General features: G+C 48.3%; 1 protein-coding gene across 2 annotated transcripts in view; it reads left to right on the forward strand.

Annotated features, from left to right (window-relative positions):
• The first annotated feature begins 1,904 nt into the window (after nucleotides 1-1,904).
• Ae2 (anion exchange protein Ae2) overlaps nucleotides 1,905-22,918 on the forward strand; it is a 335,868-nt gene continuing 314,854 nt past the window's right edge. Inside the window, exons 1-2 of one of the 2 annotated variants that reach the window (XM_075676765.1) lie at nucleotides 1,905-2,032; nucleotides 5,590-5,636. The gene's annotated coding sequence lies outside the window, so the exon portion shown is untranslated. Of the gene's footprint in view, nucleotides 2,033-2,883; nucleotides 2,974-5,589; nucleotides 5,637-22,918 lie in introns of those variants that run through there. The other variant, XM_075676766.1, reaches the window with a different exon arrangement.

The raw sequence follows: 22,918 nt of genomic DNA on the forward strand, positions 1-22,918 counted from the left end.
GCTCAATCTCGCCCGCGCGAAAGGGAGAAGAGCGGGAAGGAAACGCGCCGTCTTCCGTCGCGCGCGAGGCACCTAACGTTGCGAGGCACTGGACTAAACTTCAATTCGTCAATTCAAGCAACAGATCACACAAATAACAGATGTTGCCTTAAATAATTCTCGAAGTCACGGGTTACCCCGAGCGATGTCACACTGCGGACACGAGTACGTAGGCGCAGGGACACGAGTACGTCACCGCCCGACTTGGAGTGCGGTCTTCGCGAGGGAAAGGGAAACCGCGTTCGAATTGAAATTTCAGACCTTTCCGCGGCCCATAGCGATGTAATTCTTTGGAAATACAATCGTTAGCGCGCATTATATGTTCTGCGCTTGCCAGCTCAAGATGGCCAGACCTGGTGAGGGGCCCTTTAACTTTGTTAATGATAACTTTTGGCTCCCGCAACTATTTTGCTTGTTGTTGGCATATAATGTGATAAACTTTCAAAGCTCGACTGACTTCCTATTCATCGGCACAGGAGTTTGAGGTGGCTATAAATAAACGGAGGCACGGCAGAAGCACTTCTGCAACGCACCCCGAAAAAAAGTGCGCTCAGCATATATTAATTGTTCCTTTCACGCCAAGGTGTATACTGAAGTAAATATGCACTGCTAGTCAACGGCACCATGTAGAAGTTGATAGGACCAAACTAAAAAAAATATATTGCATAAAATAAAAATTATTCCCTTTGAACTTTTTGAAACAAACTGTTAGGCTTCGTTATATAAGATACAAAGTCTTTCATAATTTCAGCTGTGACCTTCTCAATGGGGAATTTAGCTGAAAACGTGACAAAAATGCAATTTTTGTAAATTCGGCATCACTTTTCTCCGACACTTCGCGGTTGTTATCGCATGCCGCAATATTTTAGCCATTTATAGTTGGACACAAGATTGCCAAGAATAGTTAACAAAGCAACTCTGAATAAGTGTAAAGTTATTTTATAAAAGATTGCAAGAATGCCCGAAATGGGCCCTTCGGCCCGCATTATAAGTACATAAAGAATAAATTTAGGACCTGAAAGGGAACGTGCATAGTAAATCACAATCTGTTTAAGTTAATAAGACGAAATTTCCGAAATGCCTACATTTTTTAAAAGAAATCTGTAAGGTTCGAGTTTCCGTCTGGTGCGTTTAATGTGCACGTGGTCACTGCGATTTGTCGTGCAAGCGATGGCCCCCTCTTCAGGTATTCTACCTGAACAGACCGGATTGTGCTATATGCGATTTTAGAGATTCATTCTATCGAAAAATCGCTATCGCAAAAAAGGAAAAGCGCACACTGTAGATCTTGTGGAACAAGTGGCAGAGTCGACGGGCAACAAACCTCGCATTGATTCGACGGGCGCGAGGTCGCTAGCAGACGACGCTAGCGACGATGCCAAGGCGATAGGAATGTATCATGATACCACACGACCTTGAATGGCATGCACAGGGCAGCGTAAACTCTTAGGTTTAATATAGAGCCTCGCGTAAAAGCGTACATCTCTCTGCGCAGGAAAAAGTGCGCTGAACGCGCCGCTGTCAAGAACTCACAAATAGCCATTTCGCTCGCAGCGCCCTCAACACACTTTCTACAACCAGTGTTTCAGAGTGTAAATGTAGTGAGACCACAGCGCCGTTCACAAACCCATTTTCAATGTTTCCGACATGCACACTAAACTAACGTCAAATCGGCGTCGTCTCATACAACGAGACTTTTTTTCTGAGTAATATAAAATGAGCATTAATTACTTTTGAAAAATTCTGACGTGAAATCATAATATGTTATTGTAGAAATTTTGTTCTGCTGATTTATGTACTTTCTCCAAAAACCGCTCGGTGGCGAGCACCATTTGTGGTAGTCACGTGATAGACGGGACCAATCGCATAACGTCATGTGCTTTTGTTGTCTTGCCCTCGCATAGCACTCGTCTAATGAATGTAACAATGTGCCTTGAGTCTGGTATAGGATAACTTGTCATTCAGAGTCGCCGCTAGCCAGTGTGTCATTCCGGTGAGTATTCCAGGGTTCGCTCTTGGGAGCTCCTGTTGCTTGTATGCTTCCGAAATGATCAGCCGGTATTTGCAGAAAGGGATCGGGGCGCTCGAGGAAATGTGAACAGTTTCCCGGTGTCATGAAAGTAGAAGAAAAATGTAAAAAAATTACACTGCGTGATGTTGTGACGGCTTTCTCTGGTGGGCGCGCAGGATCAATTTGAAACCAATGTGAAGAAATATTGTGAAGCGTTCTTGTGCGGCATCTTAAACGTAGTTAAATTCCGCGCGCTTAGATTTTACTTCTCCTTGTTTTTTTAGTACATTACTGGCCATTGTTGCTTTCAGTTGTCAAGCGAAAGCAAAGCTGCCACGCGGCATTTTAATTCGCGCGAGTAGTATAAAACATGCTGTTGCAGCTTTCCTCCGCAACTTCATTATGTCGACTGTCATACTTATTTTCATGTGCATTTTTTTCAACTTTCACTTTTTGCCTCAACGTGGTGCACGTATTTCACGTATACGGGATACATTAGCTGCGGTTCGCGTATGATTGCGTTTCTTCGGCGCCTCTTCAGTATTTCTCTTTTTCTTTCTTGTCTTCTCCTATTCTTTCCTGTGTATCCTTTCGAAACTTGCCGACAGCTAGTGTCGGCGCCGTTGGGAACCTAGCGGCAGGACGCACTCCACTGGCCTCTCTCACCCGCGGAGAAGCGTCCCGCTCGGTTTTGAGATTCAGCGACGCTTGCACGACAGACGCGCCACATGTTCTCTCCTGCACGCACGCCTCATTTGCGTATTGCATCTCGTTCATGCGCCGTCTGAGGTTCGCGCATGGCACCAGTCTCCAACCGGTTTTTGGAAGCGCTTGCAAATAAACGTCTCGCGTTAAGTAAGCGCACCATCGAGCCGGCAGAGCCTACTGAGAGGTGACGCCAGTAGAACCGCGTGTTTTCAGGGGTAAGAGCAGCAAGAGTGCTTTCTTGTCATTGGCCGTTGCTAGTACAGCCCAACGCTTATTCGCTGTGTGTTGCTTCTAATCTTGAATGATTTTGAATCGCCTGTCTGTTGCCTGTTATAGCGTTATTGAAATGTCATTTGGTGTTTCCCGCTCTGTGCGTAGTGCCGGATTCGGCCAAACATCTCGAAAGGTTCAGCACGGGCACATACGTATTTCTTTCAGCTGTTTTCTGCTTTATTTTTATGCGACCGTGCAGCGCAAACCTAAACATCCGTGTCCTTTGCAGTCGTCGCGTAATCTAATTATAGTAAACCTTGGCGTTGCGAAACGTTGCGATAGTCGTAAAGCGCTGCTCGCGTGCTTCTAGCGTTTAACGAAAGGATCAGTAAACGAGCAACTGAGATGGGGCGATGGGAAACGGCTAGCGGACTGCGCGGTTCATGCGCGCTGTGACCGCATCCGTGGTTGGAGTGCGATGTGTGCTGCTGGCTGCACTGCGGTTCAGCATTGGCCTTGGTCACTACTGCTTCTTGTAAATGAATCAGCCGAACATCGTGCCCCGTTTTCGATGAAAGTAGTCCTTCTAAACCTGTCGAGTTCACCATGATTTCATAGCTTTAAAATGTTACCGTCGCCACAGCTTAAGAAGCTACAGTCGCTATGTTTGAAGTAACCAGCTCACAGGCCGCCAGAAAAGAAAAAAAAAAACGAGGGGGGAAAGAGAGATGAAGGGAGAAATGTTTTTTTTTTTTTATCGTGAACAGAAATGTTAAACCCCACCGGGCATTTAGTACAATTCTACTTGTAAAGCTAGATTACTCAGAGGCGGACATTGTTTGCACGAAAAATTAGCATGGATATTGACTAATAACCAAGTTCGCTAATTTTAAGACCACTTCAGGGCACATATGGCAATTTACGAATTGTAGCCGGTGACTTGTAAAGTCATATCCTCTTGGAACCAAGTGTGAGGATGATACCGGTTTCGAGATATGCGTTATCAAAGTTTAATACGAAATACATTGGTGTACCAGTAATTTTTGAACTTCAATGCACCTCGGCGTTGCTTAGGTTAAGCGAGCGAACGTCTGGCCCCCCTAGCGAGCGACGCACGAAGCGCACGTTACGCACCTTCTCCAATGCTGACGTCAGAACATGTAACGAGCGCGCGCGCAGCTGTTGCGAGCAAGCGAGCGAGCAGGTAAGCGCCGGGAGAGAAGCGTTAGAGGAGGGAGTGACGTCACATCCGCTCTCCTCGGAAGATGTTGAGATTATGTCAGGCAACTGTTTCCTTTAATTATCCGATTAAATATCGTGCCACCTTGTGTGGGACGTCATTAGTGACGCCACCACTTCCGCTTTATACTTCCGGGTTTCCAAGAATTTCGCCAAAGTCGTGCTCACCTGACGGATCTCTAAGGTCTACGATTCAGGGCTTTGGTGCGCTGTAATCAGTGATTCCTAATTAATTCTAATTGTTCCAGACACTTCAGTAGCTCAGCTTGTAACTAAACGTATGCTCTGATATATCTACAGCGTGTCCCAGCTAAATTCAGCCAGAGTTTAAAAATATGCGAATGCTACGTAGCTGGACAGAACCAAGGTAATGATGTTTGCCGTCGCTTGGAGATACTCATATTATTTTTTTTTCATTCCGTCGGATGAGATAACTAGTCTTAATTAATTAATCAACTTCTCAAATATTATAATTAGGTGAAATGTATCAATGAGAAAATTGCAGAGCGAAACGAAAAACTCCCGATACAGCTTTCTGTTGCTGAATTCGTGCTACGTCAAAGTGTTTTTTCCGGGCGTGAAAGAAGGCCGTGAATGCGCGCGAAATTGCCGCGCGACTGGCCGCTCTAGCCGCTTCGCGTGTATTCGAGGGCTTCTTTTAATGCTCGGAAAAACAATTTTGTGTAGCATGTATTCAGCAACAGAAAGCTGTATCGGGAGTTTTTCATGTCGTTCTACAATTCTCTCATCGACACTTTCCGTATAATTCGAGAAATTAAGTCTAATTATCTAATTAGGCGGAATGAAAAAGAAATAGTTTGAGTATATCCAAGCGACGGCAAACAACATTGACTTTGTTCTGTCCAGTTACGTGGCATTCGCATATTTTTAAACTCTGGCTAAAGTTAGCTGGGATATCCTTTATAATGAAACCTATGAATTTTGTACTGTACTATTTTTTTTTCTTTTTCTGATTTATTTTGACTTTCGTTCCCGGTCGTCTCAGGAGGTGGAACGGAAGTACTGCGCAAGAAGCAAGAGTGTCACTGGATGCTCGTGCCACTAATAAAGGCGCCTTTAGCGGTAAAAGAAAAATAAAATGGACCGTGCTGATATTTCTGTCAAATCATATAGGCCCGTATTCACAGAGTTTCTCCTACGTTAGCGCCGTCTGCCATCGCTGTGGCGGTTTTTCTTTTTGCGAGTATGGGCAGGGATTGTGAAATGATTTAATTTGCGCGTGAATCATTTTGTGTGCGTAATGCTACCTTTGCGAGAATTCCAGGGCACTTTTCTTTTTCCTTTTATGCCATCTTATTATTATTTTTGTGCGTGCGATTTTCCAGCGACTGTTTATCTTTAGTAACTTTTTTTTTCAGTTCATTATCGACCAAGGGTTGAACATCATTGTCGTCCCCTCTCCTCGGTGAGTAAATTCTGCTCTTAATATTTGTGAGGTGTCGAATTGGGCCAGTAATCTTTAAAACCTCGAGCAAAGTCTTCCTTCTGTGAAAGCTCGAATTCTTTATTTTGGCCATCAATGTTTATAATGATAATCGCCAAAATCGAATAATTACGAAAAACAACAAAAGACAATGTACACAACTTCGTATCTCAGTAGTAGTAGTAGTAGTAGTAGTAATAATAATAATAATAATAATAATAATAATAATAATAATAATAATAATAATATATAGGGATCTGTGAATAGAAAATTTGAGGTCGAATCAGATACAAGCGGAATGGTGCCAGTAACGAGTTGAGTCGAAAATTTGTCGAATAGTTTGCGAATAATTTACAGCCTTTGTATTATTAATATCAAACAATTTTCACATCCTGCTAATCACAAAATTAAAAAAATTCTGTGATTACACTGCACATTATACAACATATGTTTATTAAAAAGTACAAAGCTAGTGTTTGTTTGGAAGAACTAAACAAATTGTTCGCAAACTCGGGCTCTTCGGAGCATACGCGGTCATGCATTATCATATAAAGTTTGCAACGGCAATCATGGGGGCCGTATAATATTGGTGTATGCCTTCGCGGCCAAGCATCGTCTGCGGCGCTGGAATTCAAATTCAAATTCTTTGTTTAACCATGAAAACACAATAAAAGTGTGTCCAGTGCTGTTTGGACCCGTAGCCGTAGGCTAGTTATGGGTCCAAGAAATGAAATTCTATAATGCAGACACTTCCGTCACATGCACAATAAAAACTTCGAAAAGTGGAGAGGGGGATATATCATAATACAAATCACAAAAAGAAAGCATAACAAGAAACAGTTGCTTCAATTGAAAAACATCGTGCATGTTATATTACAATAATAAATGAGATGCAAACAGCAGATATATGTCTTTTAACACGTTTAATGCATGCGCTGAAAGAATTTTTTAGCTGTAAGTGCAAAAGTTGGAGCGTATTTTATTTCTCGTGGAAGAGTGTTCCATATCTAAACACCAATGAAAGAGAGCCGTCGTTCTCCATATACGTTGTGCGTGGGAGGTAGATTAAAGTTGCCCAATTATACATTTCTGGTATTACGCGATGATGTATGGAAGAGGGACATATGGAAGGGGTGGTTGTTTCTTACGATACTGTATACGACAGTTGCTGTTTTTAGGAGGCGTAGTGAATCGAAGGGTAATATCCGTAGATCGTGGAATAATGGGTTGCTGGGGTGATCCTGCTTAGATTGCGTTATGATTCGTAATGATTGTTTCTGCAATTTTCTGATCGGCTGGAGATAACTATTGTAGGTCCATCCCCATGATTCCAGACAGTATGAGAGATGACTGTGGATAAAGGAGAAATATAAAATACGTAATGTACTTGTGTCAAAAAGGTCACGTGCTTGAAGCAGTTTATGCACCCCGATGCCACTTTCGCCCCAACTGCTAATAAATGGTTTTGCCAGTGCAGGTTTCTATCAAAGATTACGCCAAGATATTTAAAACACGGAGTATATTCTAGTAGAGAGTTGTCTCCTCCTGCCGTCTCCTTCTGCAGTCTTTTGACGAGTACAAGGACACGTACGCTTGCACGCAACGGACAGGTAGAAGTAAGAAACCAAGATGTCACCGGGGAAGAGAAGAGAGAGAGAGAGAAAAAAACATTTCTCCAGTTGGAATGGTCGCGTCAGATGATTTCGATTTAACCCGATGAGAGGACGAAGTATGCTGAATGTATAATTCTACGAAGCTATACTTACTGATGAATGCCGTGTCTAAGCAACATTTTATTGCGAGTGATCTTGTTTAGCTGGAAAAGTCTAGCTGTGTGAACGACGAATAACGAATCGAATAGGACAATGATTCGTTATTGGACAGTTTCGCACATCAGTGAATAAAAATTAAGAATGCCACCATTATGTTTACTGGCACAGGTATATTGAGGCAACTAAAAGAGAGAGCATTGATGTGTTTATGCATCGTGGTACGCGAAATTACACTCGCCTTGGTGTGGCTGTGACGCTCCGCTGCATAGCGCGAGGTCACGGGTTCGGCTCCCCGCCGCGTTCCTGCCGTCTCCTGCAGTCTTTTGACGAGTACAAGAACACGTACGCTTGCGCGCAACGGACATGTAGAAGTAAGAAACCAAGATGTTACAGGGAGCCCATCTCACAGCGGAAAATATTCGAAGAGAGAGAGATCTTCACAAGAAGGGGATAAAGTTAGAACTGCACCCGCGCTTTTACATTATAAGTGTTGGCAACTGTGTATGCGCAGCTATTCTTTTCTCTGACGCTGCAGCCGCGTAGTTGGTAATTTCTTCTGACTGTCGTTTGTTATGGAACATGAATTTAGCAGGACTACGTAAAAGCTTAAAAGAAGTTTTCTTGTACACTTTATAATACACGATACTTAGGGGCAACTACAGCCATTTCTCTGTCTACTGACCTTGATAAAATTTTCAATATGTGTTCCTTTTTGCACTCTGATTATTTGTGCCAAACCATATGTCTCCAAGTAATTCAGTTTTCCTGAAAATGAATTTTAAGGATTGTTTGCGTGTTCCCGACTCATGCCCACAAATGTATGGCGTTTTACTGGTATTAGAGTCGTCGGACGATCCCACCGCTGTTACCAATTGTAGGAGTTGTCGGACGATCTCGCCGCTGCCACCATTTGTAAGATTTGGAGTCGGGCTTGTAGGACGATCGGAGGAACTTGGGGCGACAGGACTAGGCGAGCAGGATTTATTTACATTATTTACATTTGAACATGGGATACATTTACACAGTGTAGCGTGACTCCCAAATGGAGCCCACAAGACGAAGCATACAGCAAACGAGCACACAGCTCACGAGCACACGCTAGCAGCCGACAACCACTGCTTATAAGCACTCCATTCGACGTCATCGTTCGACGTCATAGTAGACTACCCGCCTTTTGGAGGAGGAGGGCTCACACCCACGTGCCGCACAGGTTTCAGTGCTCTCACGAGGGCAGACGACCTTTGCAGCGCAGTCGTCGTGGTATCCATTGTCCTGCGTCCCCGTAGTCAGATGGTCACGCCCGACCCCAGCCGGCGCCTCTAAATTCCAGAGCTGCCTTTCTCCTGTTCTCCGAACGAGGCGCTTGGTGGATGAACGCTGCCGTAGTGAAGTTCTCCAAAGGAAGTTCACGGTTGGTGAGCGCTGTCCTCGCTGGCTCTCTGAAGGGCGCCCCCACCGCGGGTGGATCGACGCACCTGCAGCGGGCTGAAATAGCTGCAGGCCGACCCTAACACTAGCCACCGTGTGTTTGTGACGTCAGAGAATACACCGCCACTTTGCCCAGAAACGACGGAGCTGGCTTCTGTTTCTACGAGACAATGGACGACGATCATCGTTTTGACAGATGTGATAACCGGTGCTTCTCTTCGTCTTGCCGCAGCACAATGCGTTGAACTTGGACACGTCAACTGCCTCGTGCGGTGGGGACGGGTGAAAAACAAACGCGCTGAAATCGTCACCTAAATCTCTCCTGTCTAGTTCGAAAGAGCTGGAAAGAGCTCTGCGTGTCGCCAGAAGGCATCGTCAACTTCGCTTTTTTTTTTCTGGCGTTAGCACCACGTGTGCTGCGTGTTTACAGTAGTGTAGGGTCTGACGTCATCGACCCATCGTGACGTCAAAGGAAGCATTTGAATGGAATTTTGAGGTTTTACGTGCCAAAAACCACATCTGATGATGAGGCAACTTGATAAGAACCCAAGGCAACTTTTTTATGCAAATGAGGGCGAGGGTACTTATACTAGTACAAATGTGAATAATGTCCACTATTTGCCATAAAGACGCGTAAACCCGCAAAAAAGAATTGAAATAACGTGTATCTCACAGGTACGCCTGTTAGATACACTTCTTGGCAAACAAATAACCACATCAAATGGACTCGCGCATGAAAGATGCCCATGAAGAACTTTGTTTTGCCAAGAACAAGTTAACGAGCGAAAGTGCAAAATAAAGATTTCTAGTAGCGTTTTTTTGATTAGCTCTGGAAGAATTATAGAGAAACGTATATTTGCGGAACAATCTAAGTTCTTTTGGATCCCTCGTTTACTGCTCTACCAAGTGCCAAAACCGACTCGTGTTGTTATTAGGGAAGTTGCGTAACGATGCGTGGTCACCAGTCCCGTACAGGCACGTCGAGCGCAGGACGCTGCGGTTCTAGACGCATTGCGCCCACCGCGGAAGGTTAGAAAAACACCCCCTTAGCACAGCAGGGAAGTAACTACGTCAGGCGGCTCGACTGATAACTGCAGAAGCGTCATTCAAAACACACGGAATTATTCTCCACATCCGGCGGCGTTTTCTCTACTTCCTTTTTAAATAACAAGATGTTGAGCCATAACTATTTTCACAAACAATTTTCGCTCTTCCTCCCTGTTTGGCTGTTGCCTTGGCTTTCTCCCTTAGTAGATGGTTAATTTCTCATCTCCTTACGACTCTTGTTTCCAGTTGCCAATTTTGCACGAGAAGTGTTATACAATTAGGGAAAAACCTGAGCAGGTAACGGGTGACAGTCATATTGCTTATGGGTTGAATGGTTATTGCAGGGTCTGATGATGGACGCTGTCCCACATTATTTTATTTCCCATATGGCCATATACCCATATCGCGGGTATATGGTTCCGAGGATCTGCCAGCGTCGCGGCGAGCCGTCACTCGAGGAAATAATGAAGCAGAAGGAAAAATTAAACGCCACTGGCGTTTTTTCCGACCACAACTCGTTCCGCGAGCATACAGACCAGCTGACTATGAACCGAAACCCTTGCCTGGCCCCTGGATCGGTGTAAACAAAGAAGGTTGAACTAACGAAGCAACAGCGATGCGCGTGATTGTTGAATAGATGGTGATATAACAATTGTGTTGGGCATTATAACTAAATATCATAATTAAAACAATGAACTACGCCCTGCTTGCTGCAATAGATGGTGACAACTGAACTCGTCTTGAGCTAATCGCGCGGGCGCCGAAGCGATGAGAAAATTGGCCTCCACACACCAGGAGATGCCGATGACTACCGCTATCCAAAAGGAGTTCAAAAATTGACAACCGTTCCACTCTGTGAAGATGGAATGGCAGCGAAAGCTGACGACAGTCAAAGCTCTCAAACGAAAAGCGAAGTGTTTCACCTCCGCTGTGGGTCGGCCTGAAGATAGTGCAATACTGGGCCGACTCACGGCAGAGGTGAAGCAGGCGTTAAGCACTCCCCATACGCAGGCCGATCCCGAAGATATTGTAATACCGGGCCCACCCACGGCGGAGGTGAAGCAGGCGTTAAGCGCTCGCCCTACGTGGGTCCATCCCGAACGTAGTGCAATGCCGGGCCGACCCGCGGTGGAGGTGAAGCAGGCGTTAAGCACCCCCCATACGTGGGCCGACCCCGAAGATATTGCAATACCGGGCCCACCCGCGGTGGAGGTGAAGCAGTCGTTAAGCGCTCCCCATACGTGGGCCCATCCCGAGATTCCGAAGGGCGCGTTAAAGGTTCCCGAGTCCACAGGGGTATTTGCCATTGATATTGGACCCTTTCTGCAGTATCACCAGGACCGGGCCACATGATGATTTTTTCTGTTAATGGAGCCGAAAAAAAAAACTACGGAAGTTAGTCATACACAGATGTCGCTGTAAAAGGCAGCAAAATGTTGACAGCCGAGTAGAGTGAGTTGTCGACGCTTTAGGAATGTGTGGGAAGAGCGGTGACGTGGGGCGAATAGGGGAAGTGGGGGGGGGGGGGTATGCCGTTAAATTGCGGGGGGGGGGGTCGGCCCCCCCCATTGGGTACGTGCCTGCCAGCATTCATAGAGGCATTACGTAATCAAGGAGTGCAGAACGCTTACGTAAATACCTTGGAAGATATCTACAGAGATTCCACAGCTACCTTAATTCTACACAAGGAAAACATTGAGATACCTATAAAGAAAGGTGTCAGACAGGGAGACAATCTCTCCAATGCTATTCACTGCTTTCTTGGAAGAAATATTCAATCTGTTAAACTGGGAAGGCTTAGGAGTAAGGATCGACGGCGAATATCTCGGCAACCTTCGGTTTGCCAATGACATTGTTCTGTTCAGCAACAGTGCCGACGAGTTACAACAAATGATTGAGGACCTTAACAGAGAGAGTGTAAGAGTGGGATTGAAGATTAAGAACTGAAGAAAAAGATAATGACAAATAGCCGGGCAAAGGAACAAGAGTTCAGGATCAATAGTCGGCCTCTAGAGTCTGTGAAGGAGTACGTTTACCTGAGTCAATTAATCACAGGGAACCCTGATCATGAGAAGGAAATTCACAGAAGAATAAAAATGGGTTGAATCGCATACGGCAGACATTGCCAGCTCCTGACTGGAAGCTTACCATTATCATTGAAAAGGAAGGTGTACAATCGGTGCATTTTACCAGTGCTGACATATGGGGCAGAGACTTGGAGACTGACAAAAAAGCTTGAGAACAAGTTAAGGACCGCGCAAAGAGCGATGGAACGAAGATTGCTAGGCGTAACGTTAAGAGCCAGAAAAATAGCGGTTTGTATCAGAGACCAAACGGGTATAGACGATATTCCAATTGACATCAAGAGAAAAAAATGGAGCTGGACAGGTGACGTAATGCGCCGGTTAGATAACCGTTGGACTCTTAGGGTTACAGAAAGAGCACCATGAGAAGGAAAACGCAGTCTAGGACGGCAGAAGACTAGGTGGAGCGATGAAATGAGGAAATTCGCGGGCGCTAGTTGGCGTCGGTTGGCGCAGGACAGGGATAATTAGAGATCGCAGGGAGGGGCCTTCGTCCTGCAGTGGACAAAGAACAGGATGATGAAGATGATGATACTTTCTACTCTCTGTCTGCGAAGCATCATTTCATCAGTTCTAAACGCCCACTAAGATATTATCAACAGGGGAATCTGTTAATGTTTGCGGTGATATTTGGCTGCTCTGCTTTGTTAGTTTTCCTATTCATGTTCACGTGTTTCTTGAAATTTTATTGGAACTCACCATTCTCATGTCGTGTAGTATTGGTTTGTTAACGTGCTTCTGCTATCTTCTGCGAGGCACAGTCCGACAAGTCACTGGCTGTGTTCCAATACTCGCCGTAGACGGCAAAGTAGACGGCTAAGCGGTCAGCGGCCATCTTTAGTCTCTTTCCAATTCCCACGAAGGCGTCAAAGTAGACAGCTTCGCGAAGACAGCATCGAAGTCAAAAACGCTGCAGGCTTCTTCCCTGTCCAAACAAGATCGCGGCTGAGCAGTGCCTTTGGAAACTCGACGGGAAGGTAGTCTGCGCACAAGAGAACGTAGACACGCTTTCCTATGCCCTTAATGTAAGTCGCATGGTGTTTTTCATGGGTTCGCAGGCGCAAATATTTAAAATACAGAAATAATGTGTGCTTTTCAAAACTTCTTTTTTGTGGCCGCGAGATGGCGCCATGTCGGAGAAGCGTCTTCCGTACGTCTTCCAGACGGCTATAAACGCGTTCCGTTGCTTGGCCTGGAAGCTGTCTCGACAGCCTCCTTAGCTGTCTCTGGGAGGAGCAGACGACGCCGGCGAACACACGGCATGAAGACAGTGGACTTTTTTAAAGAGCCATATCCCGGCTCATTTGCTCGAAGCAAAACAAATGCGGGTGCGTCTTTGGCTCTCCGCGTTCACTGTAATGGCGTGATTTATGCGCGGACATATTGAGTTCTTTGGGGACAGGACGTTCATGTGTGTCTAACTATATTGAAGTTAGGCGCACACCTAAAGTCTCTGGTGTCCTTCTTTTCTGTCGTCTAAGCTGCGCTTTCTTTTCCTTTGGCACAGCGTTGCACGACTTTTGCGAGGCGTCCGTGCGAACAGTTGTCTTTATTCTTGCCCGCACATATGTCGATTGTTGGGGGGTGGGGGCTCGCTCCCTGCGAATCGCCGCCACCGAGTCGGGCGGCAGAGCCTTTGTCTCGTGCGCAGCTGGCCAAACTGTGCCGTAGTTCCGAGGGCTCGCGATTCTTCCTGCGCTTGCGACGAACGCTGGAATGACTGCGCTCTGGATGGTGCCCGTGTAGTTCACGGGGAGTGACGTTGTTGGCGAGTGCTGACGATGAATGGCACGCATCGTAGAACTGCGAGGCATGTGGGAGAAGCAAGGCCGTGCACTTGGCGTACTCACCTTTTCCTTCGCGTTTCAACCTTCATCATCGCCATCAACAACAGTCAGATTAAGTCCGCACTGTAAAAAGAAAACCTTCACCTTTTGGTCCGAGGGCAAGCTTGCAGCCTTTAAAGCGTCCTTACATCCACATATTTGAGAGACAGAAACAAGAGCATGCCATTTACGTGCCTTTAAGGAGTTATAATGTTCGCTGAATGGTGCACCTGCGAATTGTGCCCTAACGGTGGTGCGATTAGTTTAGCAAAACTACGGAACGTGCAAATAAGGTCAAACTCTTTATTTGTATGTTCCTTCTGCCTATAGCTTTGCGCTGACACATACAGCCAACCAGCCCAAGTGTGATTTCGTGTGCGCGTTCTGCTTTGGAGAAACGTGTATGCCATAACAGCGCGAAAGTAACTCCTACGAGCTTGTCTTTAAGAGTGTGTGTCTGCAGAACTGTCCTTTATTTTGCCTGAAAGGCGCATATTTCAGCCTAGGAGCCATATGTACGGCGCTACGATCTGTTTTACCACAGAGCCATGAGAGATCCATACCGGCCACCCTTGGAGTCACTTAGCCTGCGCTCTCGTATGCGATTGAGAAATGTGTTTTGGGATTCTGGATACGTAGGAAAGCCTGGTACGTGTCGAAACGTTGTCTTGCTTCTAGCAACGCCATTACAAAGGGTGTCGGTATTAAAGACGTTCGTAAGGGTTTAAATAGTACATATATCATCACCTTTCCTGTTCAGAAAAGCTAGAATGTCCCCTCTTGTTAGAGTAGAAGGTCTTTATTATAGACACCCCAAAGCTGCATTTAAAGAAATAATACGCGCTGTGGGAATAGAAGTTATGCGAAGCATTCTGCAGTTTGTTGGCCATGGCGTCGACCCTGCGGTGGCGCGCCTCGACCGGCTTCTTGAGCTCCTCGATCGGTTCGAGCAGGCGCTCATTGTTGGAGCTCGGACATGCGCTCTTTCTGACCCTAGCTGCTCGATTAATGCGAGCACGTTTCTCTTCCTCTGCGCCCAGTTGCACTCGAGTACTGCGCCATCCTCGAGATGTTCAACTAAACCCCTGAGGAACGCAAAGTCCAAGTTGGCGCACTTCTCGACGAAGCGGCGATCTTCCAAGGGCATCTTCCAAGCGTCAGGAGCCGGTTGGCGCGCACGGGGTCGCCGATCCGAGTCACTCTGATGACGTTGCCACGGTGGAGTTGCGCGCAGAGTTGGCGTACGCAGACTCCACGTGTGATAGGAAAGAGCAGGCCTCGATCTCGATGCCTGATTCAGCGGCCTGGTAACGACGAGGAGTGCCTTGAGAAATTCCTGTGCGAGCGTCGAGAGGAGCGAGGAGGCAGCACGTTGCTGTCAGGCGTTCGGAAATCAACGCTTGTGGGAAACTGGTTAAAAATTGAATCGCTCTTCGAACAGAGGCAACCACCACCCGTTGTTCCGCTACCGAGACGCGCGGATCTTCTTAAGCCGAGACCACACGTACGCTTGCGGACGCGCGCTAGCTCGCGTCCGCGCGCTAGCTCGCGTCCGCGCGCCTAGCGCCTGCCGCGCCTCGCGAGTAATGGTGGTTTGCATCCACAAAGACGCGCGACAGCGCGCGCTCACTAGGCTCACTCACAGACGCCTCGGCAGGCTCCGCTTCGTACTTTGTTACTGACAGCGCTTCAAGATGCTTCGATATTTATAAACGTAATTGTTATATTTTTATAGCTGTTACATCAGTGCAAGAAGGAAGGAAGAACCACATTCTTGCACGATATAAATCTGCTTCACTGAGAGTTAAACGCTCCGCGCCGTAGCTGCGTAGCCAGGCGCGCCGACGCGAGGCAACCCAAGCGCGCGATAACAGAGAGGAGCTGTTCCCCGAGATCACGCCGCGTTTCGACGCGTACGAGCCATGCCGCACCGTGTGCGCATGCGTGGGCGCGTGAACGCGAGCTTGCGCGCGTCCGCAAGCGTACGTGTGGTCTGGGCTTTACGCGTGCCACCTCGATCGAACGCACGTATCGAACCCACGACGGCATCGCGACCATGAGGATATGTATATCCAGCGGCTCAAGTTTGTAGGCGTATAGGAGGCCAGAGAGACAGGCTCAAAGTGCCTGAAGTTGGCAAAGAATGCTGCGCATTAAAACGTTCAAGGCGTTGCTTCGCATGGCCTTCAAAATATGCGCTAGTCTAACAAAGGCACTGCAGTTCACGTTTCCTCCCCGAATCCTGCACAACGCGTCGTCAGCTTGCGCTCATTCTTCCGGACGCTGGCAGCAGCGTGAGAGCAACTTCGAGCATGCGACTTATGTTCGCCTCAGGTATACCTGGTGGCTTGACAGCGGCAGTCAAGCTCTGGCATGTCATTGGAACGTCTCGTGCAGCTCCATGTCCACGAACCTCTCACAAGCCATTGCAGCTCCCTTATAAAAGTTGCACCGAACTCGGCGAAACTTGTGCCTCAGGACTCCTTTGCTTCTAATGTTCGCGTCGTGCAGTAAATAAAACATTGGCAGGCGCACGTTAGTGAAACCCAGGTGGTCAGAATTAACCTTTAGTCCACCACTACGGAGTGGTTTATGATCATTTCCCGGTTTCTGAATGTAATCCCCGAAAATTTTATTAATGTCATTTGAATTATCGTGTATTTGTATATGCTGTTGTCAATCGATCATGAATCACCAACTAGGCCGAGCTCCTATCGGTGCAGGCCCAAGTTCCGTACGTACGCGAGCCTCGCGCGAGAAGCTAAACCTCGGCAACCCTCGAGCCACGTATTAACAACACATACTTTACAGCGTTTACTGCAGCACAACAAAGTATCGCCCCGTGCTTTGCAATAACTAGTGTCATTTAGCAGCAGCGCCAATGCATCTTTTTAAAGTGAAGCTTTCTTTGCCTCTTCCTTCGACTTTCCCACTGCTGCTGCTGCTGTCAGGCACACCGCCTCGGGGGTTGGTTCAGAGCGTGTGTATACATGACAGGAGCGCGGAAGAGAGGAAATACGACGTGAGGAACTCGTTTGGACCCCGCCGCGTCGAATGTGCACAATGCCATTTGGAGCTCCCTGGCCATTTCCACATTAGCCTCTTGGCGTGGCCACCTTCAAAAGCATTGCACAACATACAGCCCTTCCCTTTCTACTAACGTGCGAGTCCAGAGGGGACGCAGATAGAACTGTAGAGAGGAGGGAGGAGAAGAGGTTGTTCCCATACAAGTGTAAGGGGGGGGGGAGGTGACGTGAAAAGGCAAGGAAACCCTACTACTATACGACAGCGGTTGCGGGGAAACTGGATAAGCTTAAGTTTAAGGTACGGTACAGTACGTTCCTGCTATTTCTGAAACGTAAACACCATGCAAATATGTCAAGCGGACAAATTACGCAGGGCTGCAGAAGTAGATCCGAATTGCTTAAAGCGCACCGCAGGGTCCAGGCGACACTACGGAAGCGGTCGACCGTCAAATCAACACTTCTGTGCCCGCCGCGGTAGCTTTGCGGCTATGGCATTGCTAGAGGCCGTGGATTTGATCCCGACCGCGGCAGCGCCCTTTCGACGGGGTCGAAATAGAAAACGCACGTGCAGTTAGATTTTGGGAAACGTTAAAGAACATCACGGAGGGGGGGGGGGGTCAAAATTAATCCGGAGTCCGCCACTACGGCGTGCCTCAGAATCCTATAGTGGTTTTGGCGCGTACAGCCCCATAATCCAATTCAAGTTTAATACTTCTACCACATTGCGATGTGTCATATGAGGCAATGACCATACTCAACCCTCTCAGAGGTTATGAAATGTGACTCACAACAACGCCTCAAGCAAACGCGACTTCCTGTGTGTTCTGTGTACTACGCAGACAAACAGCAGTGGTACACGCAAGGTAATGTTTAACATCAATTCACAACTCTCGTGTTAGATTAAATGTTGAGGAAATTAAGCTTTCGCCGTTAATATCACCGCTAATTATGGTCGATCAAAGCAACCAGCACAGAAAGCTTCGCTTATACACCGATTCCCACAGTAAATGGGATCTGCATAATATTATTATGCCGTGTTTGTTCCTTGAAATAATCGGTATATATAGTTGCCTATTTATTGATTTGCTCATTTTGAACCGAAATGCGTCAGCGGGATGTTCAGTTAAAGCTTCAAGAGGTGGCTGTTGTCCGCCTAATCGGAGAAGCCGTACTTTGCATCCGCTTTGCATCAGGAGTGTCTAGCCTCCTCGGCGTGCTTCTCTTAACAGAGTTACTCGAGAGGTGCGCGTCCCGCGCTTGAGGCGTTTGGTTCCCAGCAAAACCCAAGAACAGTGGGTTCTTGAGTAAGCAAGCCCCTTGCGTCTCTTCATCTTTCTGTTGCAGTATTTTGGAGGTATGTTTGTTCCGCGCACGAGCGGCGCACTGCGAGAGCTGAGCCGCCGATAACTCATGCCTTACCTTCATTCCGTGCTTCTCTGTTCGGCATCCTTTAAGGGACTGATACCTTCAATTTTTAAACGGTCCCTTACCATGGGCCACAAAGCAAATTTTGGTTATACGCTGGAAGTTGTTACATGCCCCCTAAGTAGTGTTATCCCGCAAGAATTTTGCAAAGTACTTCATTAGTAGCAGAGGTAGAAATATTTGAAGTGCCACGAACCCATGATTTCAGGAGGCGAGCGTCACCGCCAACATGGACACCCTCCACTTGCCCTATATCTAGCCTCCGATAGCGAAGTTCTTTCCCTGCGTTCTTCCATACCGGAGCCGGAGGATCTCGAGATGAATGTCACGGGCCCCACATTCTTTTTTGTTCTTTTTATTGGGATAGCAAATATATGGACACTCCAGGCGCATTTTTGCCGTCGCCGTGATGTTCCGTATAAAGCCCAAGGGCGATAACGCCGTTCCTGCTCGCCGTATGCTGTATGTGCACGAGTGAAAGCACGTGAGGTGCTCCGAGGATCGCGGCTCAATCTGGCGCGCGCGAGGGAGGAAGGCGGAGGGCAAACGCGTCGTCTTCCGCCGCGCGAAAGGCCTTGGGGAGAGGGGGGGGGGGGGGTGCGACGGCGGCCGCCTTGAGCGCCGGCAGAAACTGCGTATTTCCCGATCGGGCACAAGGGGAACTGACCATCGAGGCTCGATCTCGCGGGCGAAACGGAGGAAAGTGGGGAGGCAGCGTGGGAGGGAAGGTGGAGAGCGGCTTCTACTCCGCCAGCAACTGCATACTTTGCGCGGCGGGGCGGGGTTTCATGAAAGCAATCTGCAGGTGGCTCATACCTTTATGCATGCTGTTTTCTCGCCGATGTTTGCGTTGAAGTGATAGACAGCACGAAAATCACTTCACTCGCTGCTGCTGCCGAGCTTGCTCATGACAGCGTTTTGACAGCTGTCCGCGGTCATCGAGTGTGATACGTTCATGTTTGCCTGTGCGCGCTGAAACCATGCTTGTTAATTCAGTTAGTAAGCGAATGTTTCCAAGTTTATACGGCCAATAAAACTGCTAACCTTACTTCGCATAACTGTCTACTAATTTGCTATCGCAATCGATGCTTCGCCTTTCTGGCGAAACGGCGTCTTTTTTTCTTTTTTTTCTCTCGCGTTTTTACTGAGTGGCGCACTTCCGGTGAGGGTTTCGCGCGCGAGCTGTTGCTTTTGTCTCGTTTCGCGCCGCGGACGATTATGGCGCGCTCTGCGCACGAGAACGCCTGATTAGCGTTAGAAGTCAGTGCCACAATCACGAGCACTGAAGTAGGCGCGAGAGGACGAAAGAGCATAATCGGGGCGCTGGAACACGGTAGAAAATGAGTTTCGTTCTCTGTGCTTGCGACTGCACAACGTGGGAACAAACAGACGAAACGGAAGTGCATATCTCTTGCTGCAGTATGAAGTAAAACAAGAACTCGCAGACATTCGGTTTGTATATGTTCTATTATTTCTCTAAACTTTCATTCGTCTATGCAAGCAACAGATTGAAATAACAAGTGATGTTCCATTGAATAATTCTCCAAGTCACGTGTCACTATGAATGACGTCGCAGCACTGCAATGTACAGTCGTGAGCAAAGGTTTGGAGACCACGGCATCAGCAAGAAATTAGAATATCTCCTAGAGCAGCTTCGTGGCCTGGGATTGGTTTAATACACTGTATAATAAAACACGCGCACGCATGCGTGCGCTCTTCATTTTAGCCGGAATGCTCAGGCTGCGAAAAAAATCGCGGCACCTTTGGTCCCCAAACTTTTGCTCGCGACTGTACGTTGGTGCACTTGCGCGATTGACGTCGACTCACCGGCTCGGGAGCGCGGCCCCCACGAGAAGGGCACGGTTTGAAGTTTAAGTTCTTTCGCGGTGCGTAGGGACGTAATAGTTAGCAGACGCGATCGTTAGCGCACATTGCACTGCACTTCATATCATATTGACCGCAAATAAAGACGGGGACAGAGGGAGATAACACATAAGCAGCACGGGCGGTATTTTTATGTGTTCTCTCCCTCTGTCCCCGTCTTTATTTGCGGTCAATATGATATGCAGTAAGCAACAACTAGGCCAAAGTGAAGTTCTTCTGATGCACTGCACTTGTCAGCTCAAAATGGCCAGAACTGGGGAGGGGCCCTTTAAAATATTCTTAGCTCCCTTCGGGCGTTTTCCTTGTTTGCCGGTGGTCGGACTCGGCAAGGAAGACCCTTCGTTCGGGTTATTCGCTTACATTGACATCGTCGATGGTTTCTGCAGTCTTTTTTTTTTTTTCCTGATCGGCCGCGAAATCTCATTGGCAACCCACACAGTTTCGCTCCGCAGTCCGGGTAGCAGGATGTTTTGGGAAACGTTAATTAAAACGCCAGTATCAGTATATTATACGGTCCGGCTTCAGCTCCACAATGTGTGTAAGTACACCCGGCCTCAAAATATTACGGAACACGAAATCTGAGAAGCTCAGTATCTGCGTAGCCTAACAACGCATCCTAGTATTCTCATTTACAGCCTGTACTAGTATGTGCGAACAACATTGTGATGTTCGGTTTTATTGACTGATGTTACAGGCGCCTCTCGGAAATTGAACGTTTTCTGAGATCCCGTGGTCCGTAAACTTTTGTAGCCGGGTGTGCATTAAAATAATTGTAATGTCTTCCTTGGAATATTGTTATTAGACAACAGAACATTAGAATTGGTCGTTAAGGTAATGTCCTCTTCACGTAATACAGTTGGTGATGCTGCGGAATCGTGCTATCTACCACAAGAGTTTTCTTTTGGAGCGCAGCTCTTTGGAGCCCGTTCCTGCATTTCGCGTAGCCGTCGAGCCTCGCCGTTGTGCCTCTCCGTAACCAGCTCCGTAGCCGGGGCCAGCGTGCTGCTCTAGCTACGCGTAAAGCCCCTTAAACTTCGTAATGTAGTGCCACGCTTTGAAGCATGCCGCCTCCTCCTCGCGCGGTCTGGCGGAGGCCGACGCCGTGACGCTATTGACCTAATAGCATCAAGTGGGCCCTCGCGCCGTGCATCAGCGCCATTTTTGCTCGAGAAGCGTCTACGGAGTGGCGAGGAGCGCATGTTGGCGCCGTTGCTACGCTCGAGCACTGCAGGCGGCGCCACGGTCAAGGAGGGAGCGTGAAAGAGAGGAGAAACGAGGAGGCGGGAAGGCGGAGAGTGTCACTACTTTACGAAGTTCAAGGGGCTTTAGCTGCGCGCGCTCCTGGCGCCATCTCTCGCGTACGGCGCGAGCCTTGCTCTCTTCGCTCCCTCTCCGATGCCACCCCTGTGCGGCGGCAGTCAGGGGCCGAATTTTATAACGATTCGGAAGGGGAACGGTTCACTTGGCCTCATCTGATTGGTCAAAATTTGGTTGCGACAGGGGTTGTCAGAGACAGCGGGGCGGCACCGCAAGTTATGATTACGTCACGCATCTGTCAATGATTTCCAAAGCGAACCCGTCTTTGGCTAAGAGCGGAACCGGCGAAGGGGTAGTCCGCGAAGGGGTTGTCCGGTTCCGTTGCTGTGGCTTGGCTGTTGGCTTGCGACCCTGGCCGCGCGCGCCAGTTGCGCAACCCCGGAGACGTGCGGGCATCGCGCGCGTGCGTTGGTTGCTTCGGAGGCTATTACTTGCCTTTGTCGTCTGCTTCGCGTTGCCCTTTCGGTGTCGACCACGGCTGAAAGTGCGGTGCGCGTTCGAAGAAATGACGGATAATGGTTTGCAGCGCCCCTGCTGGCTTTCTAAGTAGGCCTTTTGCAGGCTACGGTATCATTTGGAGGAGACTCGGGTGCAAGCGTACCAGTGGTCATTCCACGCAGAGGAAGAAATTACGCGCTTCATCGCCACAGGCCTGCAACTCCCAGAGGTCGGTCGGAAGCGAAGCATTCATCGGAATGGCTTAGATCTCTGCTGCCGACACTGTCCACGAAGTTGCTCTAGCAATTACTGTGTCGGTCGGTAGAAGGGCTGGGTCCTCTTTCCCGTGACCTCCGCTTCAAAACCAATGCCAAGGAGATATTTGCATGGTGAGATCGAATTCCCAGTGCTCTTGCCAGCGTGAGTAGCTCGCAGATCGCCGTTCAGCAATCAGAAGGGTTCAACCTAGGCTGGTCCAGTGCTTCCTTCGTTCGGCTGATAAAACTGTACAGTCAGAACGGGAAGGTATTGGGGAGGTCATTTTTCGGCTGCCCTTTTTTTTCCAGTTCGGGAGTGCCGCACTTCGTTCCTCAATTTCACGACACAGCGCGCACCGTCAGCGCCACGCTCTCCGATTTTACAAGGCTCGCGCACAACCTTGCCCTCTTCGCTCCTCCTGCAATGCCACACCCCTGTGCGGCGGCAATCAGAGTGCCGGCTCGGTGGCGGCTGATCTCGGTGATGTGCTGCTGCCCAAGCCGAAACGCATATAGCCGCCGCCGTTCGCCACTGCGCGTACCCCCCCCCCCCCCTTCCTCCGTGGCGGCGACCTTGCGAGAGCGCGCGGTGTTCGGTTGCCGAAGCGCCGTTTCGGTATCAGCGTTTCACGGTGCGCGCTTCCCAAGCCGAAACGCAGAGCCACCTTCAGTTGACTTGCTAGCAACGTCAGCGGCGTCAGTCAGTCACTGCCATCTTTTCGCCGCGCAACGTTGCTATGCGCCTACGCGCTGCCTCCCG

Source organism: Dermacentor variabilis, unplaced genomic scaffold (genome assembly GCF_050947875.1).
Source record: "Dermacentor variabilis isolate Ectoservices unplaced genomic scaffold, ASM5094787v1 scaffold_12, whole genome shotgun sequence".
Classification (NCBI taxonomy): Eukaryota; Metazoa; Arthropoda; class Arachnida; order Ixodida; family Ixodidae; genus Dermacentor; species Dermacentor variabilis.